Genomic DNA, 6495 nt, shown 5'->3' with positions numbered 1-6495 from the left:
TGTTACAAGAATAAAAGTCAATTGATTGTGTTCCCACCAGCTTTTAACCCATTCCCACTCGAAAGGTGGTGAGGAGAAGACAAAGGAGCTGCAGAAGGTTCCTATTCTTCAGTATCAGCTGATGGAATTGTCCCTCCTCCCAGCGACAGTCACAAGGACCCAGATATTGAAGAGACTGACCTCTGGCAGCACTACAGCATCATTGGAGCACTCCTTGGCCATGGCCTCTTTAGCAGCGGCAGGGGGAGGAAGAGGAGATATTAAGATGAGAATGCATGCAATCTTGTTTTTGACTGCTTAGCTGTAGCGCATTCTTTACAGCTTAATTAATCACAACTCAATATATCACATTGCCATCGAAACCTAATAGTCTTGTAGACACATTATTATTCATATTTGACAATGCAAAGGTGGCGAAGAAATACCTAACTTTTATCAAGTTTCCCTGGCCTGGACAAATCACGCTCAAACCGTCACTTAAGTTAATCCCAAGTTTTCCTGCAATTACAAAGGGTGATGGTGAAACACTTGTAAGTAGTCATCCAATCCCGCCGACCTTGCCCGACCATGCTAGCCTCCTACACAACAATTACAATGTTTTTAGTACAGAAGAACAAGAAGATTTTTTCAAACTCACCTCCAAAGTAAATAAGACTCATTCCGAGTGCGATCACTTCATCGTCCGTAACGTTCAAAATCCCCTCTGCTTGTAATTCCTCCAGCACGACCTAAGAAACACAACGGTATAACATTGAAGAAACTCAAACAACAGATTACCATACCTCGATAGGAACATCATAGGTTGCTCTCTTACTTTGGATAACACTAGAAAGTTAGCCCTTTCCAAGATGGCACTCTAGAAAGACAAGAACCTTTTAAATTAGAAATTGAAAATTTTGTTTACCAAGAAAGATTAAATGTAGAATGTGTTGCCCATTTAATGATATTGTTAGCAGAGCAATTAGAATTTTTGCAGAGTATCAGCAAAAGGCCAGGACACTTTGTATTTGTGCAAGGTATGTGAAACTGGCATTTTGTGGCCACCACAGCAGCAGTGGAGAATAAGCATCTTCCCTGTGAAGGAGTGAGTAGGTATTAGAGAAACAAGATTGATTTACCTGAGATTCTTTCTTGAGTAGCATCGTCTCCAATCTACCCCCACAATCCTGAAACAATAGAAAACAATGGAATTGAGCTCACAAAGAGCCAAGGATTTACCTTAGATTTTGCCACGAGCAGCATTGCGCCCTGAGAATTGGCAACCTTGCCCCCACAATCCTGACACAAAAGAAAACAGTGGAATTGAACTCACAAGAGCCAAGGAACAAGAGTGGTTTACCTTAGATTTTGCCTCGATTGTGCCCTGAGAATTCACGACAGTGTCAAATCGGCCACCACAATCCTGTAACAGAAAGCAATGGAATTAAGCTCACAAGAGCCAAGGAACAAGAATGGTTTACCGCATCGAGCAGTATAGTGTCCTGAACCTCGTCCAATCGGCCACAACAATCCTGTAACAAAAAGCAGTGAATTGAGCTCACCTGCGACTTGAGCAGCACCATCTCTGTTATGCCCCGAGAATGCATTATGTCACATACGGCCGCATCCTTGGCCACCCTGTCCTGGACACCAAGCGTGTCCCAAAGACCATCGTCAAAGAGTGCCTTAGCAGGGACAAGCTTGGCACCAGACCCACTCGGCAGCACGTCACGTAGAGCATCTTCGGAGAACAAGAGGCCCCATCTTTCTATTGACGCCAATGCCGCGGAGATCCACCAAACCGAACTTTCTGATCCCGATCGCGTCCACAGCGTTCAGCTCCTTGACAGGATCCTGGCTGCGGTCATGAGACGCCTGGATGAACTTCCTGGCCGACAGTGTCATGGACATGCCCTGGTAGTCCTCGTAGTTGGCAACCCAGTCCAGACCTCTGTACTCCAATGCCTTGGTGGGAACCGCCAGAAGGATGTAGCTGGTGGAGACCCGATTCTGCCAGATGGAATCCACTTCCTCGTACACGAGGACTTGTTTAGCGTCGAACTTTCCTAAAGTTCCATCAATCACAAATTGCACCGGAGGACCCCGACACTGCAGGCCGAGCTCGAATGTGGAGATGCAACCCATGGCTTCGATGCTCCTGATCTGGCATGGCTCCAGCGGTGTCATTGAAGGCTCCATCTCGTTGTCATACACATAGGCTGGAATGCTCCAAGGTGCTCCCCAGTAAAGGGCATTTGCGTGTGTGTGACGCTGCTTGGGGCAGATGTTTCCATGAGCGAAGCTCTGGTGATCGAGCAACATCGTGTCGGGGCAGCCATATGCAGTCAACTGCTGGTTGCAGCAGATATCGGAGAAGAGGAAGGTGGTGGTGTTATCGTAAAGAAGCTTGAGAGCACGAGCGAGCTCGAGCTTCTGCCAGTGTGCTGCATCCACAGGCAGATCCACCGATAACGCCTGCCCCCACAAGCTAAAATGTCAGCTGCGCTCTTGCGTTCTTCTACTCACTCACCTCCAAACAGCCGCTGCCACACCATGCCGTCTAACCCGGATGGTGTTGTTGTCTTTATTCCGTACAATTCTCATGAAATGCATGAGTGTGTTTGATCCAATGTGTAAGCTTGTATGTGAGGGTGTCAAACCATAGTTCGGGTTGCCACAATAGAGAAATGTCAAAGGCATTACTCTCCTCTTGGAAACCTTGTGTTTCCTTTATATCCTGCTCTCTTTCCATGGAGGCATCTTGCAATTTTGGGTATGTGATTTCAGGTATCGAAAGTTACTTGTTGGTTAGTTCTTTTAGATATTTTTTCTTTATTGCCACGACAGGAAAAGGTTGGTTTTGTTGGTCCCTTTTTCAGTCTTTGCCTAAGTTAGTTGAGAAACTTATTTTTATATATGCACTTGACCAAATGAGTATAAGGACGGAATTCCTAAATGTTATTAATTAAACATACGTGACTTGATTAAAGAAATTCATTTGTTGACTTGCACTTACTAGTATTGGGAACCCCTATGTTATTGAGCTTAGTCCCTTAATATTCACCAGATGATAATTTACTGTGTACCCTCGCTATCATGCACTTTATATTAGTTCCATTTAGTCATAATTGCTATTTATGGAAAGTGTTTAAATTTTCTAATTTATTATATCTACGGAATATAAAGATTGTCTTGAACACAATGGTGTTCGTCCCATGCCAAAATTTGCAATATAATGCAATTTTATATTAATAAGTTTCGAATTAGTTCCAGAGACTAACTCCGGGTACTAAGGATGGGTAAGGGTGAAAGCCCAAAGCGTATGTTCCGGGGGGGGAGTGGTTATGGGGGTTTCCAAATATATAGTGGGGATAGTGGGTCATTAGGCATGGCTGACTAACCTAAGGTATAATTTAACTTTGACTTATATGCTTGTCTTTGTTTTGTGTCTGACTTGGGTCTAAACCCAAGTTCCACACTATGTTAGCTGGTGGAGTACCCATATCCTCGCGTTAGGCCATCAGTATGCTAAAATAACATCAAACTCTATTTGGCTTTGTTCTGCATGCTGGTCCTGGAATTGGGATGCTAGATACTCTAGGACTGTTCAAAGTCACTCTGTGCTTCTGTCTCTTCGCTCCTTGAGCTATATACTTGGGAGTTGCTCTGTGTTCCAGTTTCGTCGCTCCTTGGCTCCATACTTAAGAGTTTGGCTCCATTTCTTCGTTTAGTGGGCCAAGCCTTTGAAACTTGAGTTTTGTTCTACTATCCTTTAGACATGTGGCACATAGAGGGTTTAGGTTCCACTTCATGGTTATTCTATAGTAAATCATTATAGGATAAAGGGTAAAAACCACATGCGCTATATTTGATATCAGAAAATATATTTTAGTAAGTATTATCCCATGAGATTAGGCAATTAGTCTTGTTGCATATGCAGAAATGAAAACAATGATTTAAGTGGGTATACATTTGGGTGCTAAGACCTTGCATTTTTTCCTTATGTATAGATTTGGTTACCTTTTGCACTATATTATGTGAGTTTGCTCTTAGGCCCATAGAATGGAATGAGATGTTCCGTTTGCATGAGTTTGCGCTTGGGTTCGTGAAAGAGGCACATTAGCAACTCAAGGTTACACTTTGAGTTGGCAAGATAGATTTGAGGTGTATTATTTTGCACAAGTTTACACTTGGGCTTGTGAGTGAGGCACATTAGCAACTCAAAGTTACACTTTGAGTTGACAGAATTAATGTTAGCCTTTTGGTGGTTCCATGAGTTGTTTTATGAGTTATTCCATATACCGTGGGTGAAAGTAAACTTTCTCTGGGTTTGCTAAGAGTGGCAAATAGGCTAGTCTATAGTTGTTTAGTACGGCTCTAGTGGATCCTTCCTAGGCATGATTATATATGGATTAATCAAGACTATAGGGATTAGTCAATTGGTTCAAGTAGTCATTGTTGCGCTCCTCATAAACTTTTCTTAAATTGGACTAAAAGCAATGCGAATGCAAACTTGAGGTTTGGTCAAAGATGAGACCAAAAAGAAAGTTGTTAGGGATGAAGGATCAAACACGTAAATCATTTTTTCTTCTTAAAGAAATAATTTGTAATGAGGTGTAAACTCATTACTTGTATTTACATTATGCAATCAAGAGTCTCTATCTTAATATACGTTGGTTATGATGGTTTTACAAGTGGCAAGTCAAGGGATGGATAGTGGTGAAGCACTAAACCATTTTGTCTAAGCTTGCTATTGAAGACTTGGGTTACAATGCTCAATACTTTTCCAAGAAACTTTGCTATTGCTCCTTGAGTAGCTTGGTGTTGGATTAATTTTGAGTTTAGTTGGAAAGAGAGTGGCATGAGTTTGTCCATGTTGTGAACAAAATTTAGTGGTGTTAAAAGTTGTAATCTTTATCGGTGGAATGTAGGGAATAAAGTGATGGGAGTGAATGTGTTGCCCGGGAATGGTAATTGTAGAAGTGATGGAATATAGCAGCTTAATAGATGAATGGTGGAAGACAGTGATGGTTGATTGTAATGTAGGGATGGTGGAGGGGATCTGGAAACTTGTGAATATGGTTGAAGTGGTTGGCGATATGTGTGCTAGTCAAAGAAGAAGAAAAGACTCACAATCTTACTGACATCTATTGAGATCATTATAACTTGTTACTATAGGAATGTGGGATTGGGTAAAACATCCACTCATAGTAATGTTTGGTCTCATGTGCATTATGCTCTACTTTTGTAGGAGAATTCTAGGAAAGGATTTGTCATGCTTTCACAAAGGTTGTGACAGAATTTGCTGGTATGGTCAAGCAAATTCAGCTGTAAGATGCTAAGGTACAAAAGCTTAGTATGCACATGGAGCCACCTTTCTCAAGCTAGAATGGCTTGCACTTGTATAATGGCTAAGTTGAGTTGATGAGCTGATCAACCATGTCCTCTATTATTATCATGATTGTTTGGAGGCTAGTCATTTTAGGGGGAGGAATACTTATAAGCTGTTTAAGTATAGGTTCTTTTGGAATATGAAAAATGATGTTCTTGAATATTGCAAAATATGCAAGAATTGTCAACAAAGTGAAGGTGCCAAAGGAAAAACTAGTGGTGCTTTTTGTACCATTATTGTTTATCCCAGAGGATTGTGTAAGTAAATTTAGACTTCTTGAGAGGTCACTCAGCCCAATACTACTTAAACCCAAGGACATTTAACCCTAAGTATCCTAATACCTTTAAATGATTGGGAAAAGAAGTATACTCTTACTTAGTGACAAAGAGTATAGTTATATGGTGAGGGAGGAAGTCCTAGAGATTAGTAGGGCTTAGAGGATGGGCTTTTGGGCATTGGACCAGTAGTGATGTTGACAAGTACTACTATAAATGAAGAGGGACTTAATGGGGATTGAAAAAGGGATATTGAGGAATAGTGTTTTCTATGTCTTAAGCATATTGCCAAGTAGAGGGATGCTTTAAAGTCGTGATACACAATTAGTGTACTTAGTGTGAAAGCTTGGTATATCTAATTTAAACATCTAGTGTGAGTGGCACCGAAGATATGATGAATGATATAGAGACACCTAATTTGAATTTCTATAAACTCTTGGCCAAAAGGGCTAGCTTGGGTGCACTGCCAAGTGTGGGGGACACCCCTAGAGTCATGGTCAACAATTTAAAAGTTTAGTAAACCAAGTATTTATTGATAAACTTGGTGGGATGGGCCACTAAAAGATCATATGGTTAGATAATCATAAACAAGATCTTTGCTTGGTTAAGGAATGATGTTTTTAATTCAAAGTAGTGATTTGAATAAATGGTATGGTGTCACTTAGTCAAGGCGACTAAGTGAAAAGGATACCTATGTGAATTGATTTATAACAATACAATGGTATTGTGAATCCAACAAAGTAGCTTCCAAGAAAGGACCCATAAAAGGGTCACAAAATTGGGATGAATAATGCCTATAGTAGAAAATCCTAAAAAGACTTATTAAGGGTAAATGCCTTTTAGATATGG

The 6495-nt window shown here is 41.0% G+C and overlaps 1 long non-coding RNA gene across 1 annotated transcript; it reads right to left on the bottom strand.

The window, feature by feature from the left end:
- Positions 1 to 980: 980 nt before the first annotated feature.
- Positions 981 to 1266, bottom strand: LOC9659378. The gene is made up of 3 exons (XR_002991808.1): positions 1219 to 1266; positions 1119 to 1166; positions 981 to 1074 (listed from the first exon to the last, which is right to left on the bottom strand). It is a non-coding gene; the product is annotated as an uncharacterized LOC9659378 (long non-coding RNA).
- Between the last annotated feature and the right edge of the window lie 5229 nt (positions 1267 to 6495).

This window comes from Selaginella moellendorffii, unplaced genomic scaffold (assembly GCF_000143415.4).
Source record: "Selaginella moellendorffii unplaced genomic scaffold, v1.0 SELMOscaffold_5, whole genome shotgun sequence".
Lineage (NCBI taxonomy): Eukaryota > Viridiplantae > Streptophyta > Lycopodiopsida > Selaginellales > Selaginellaceae > Selaginella > Selaginella moellendorffii.
The sequence above is the reverse complement of the archived record's forward strand: the minus strand, read 5'-3'. Positions and strand labels throughout refer to the sequence as shown.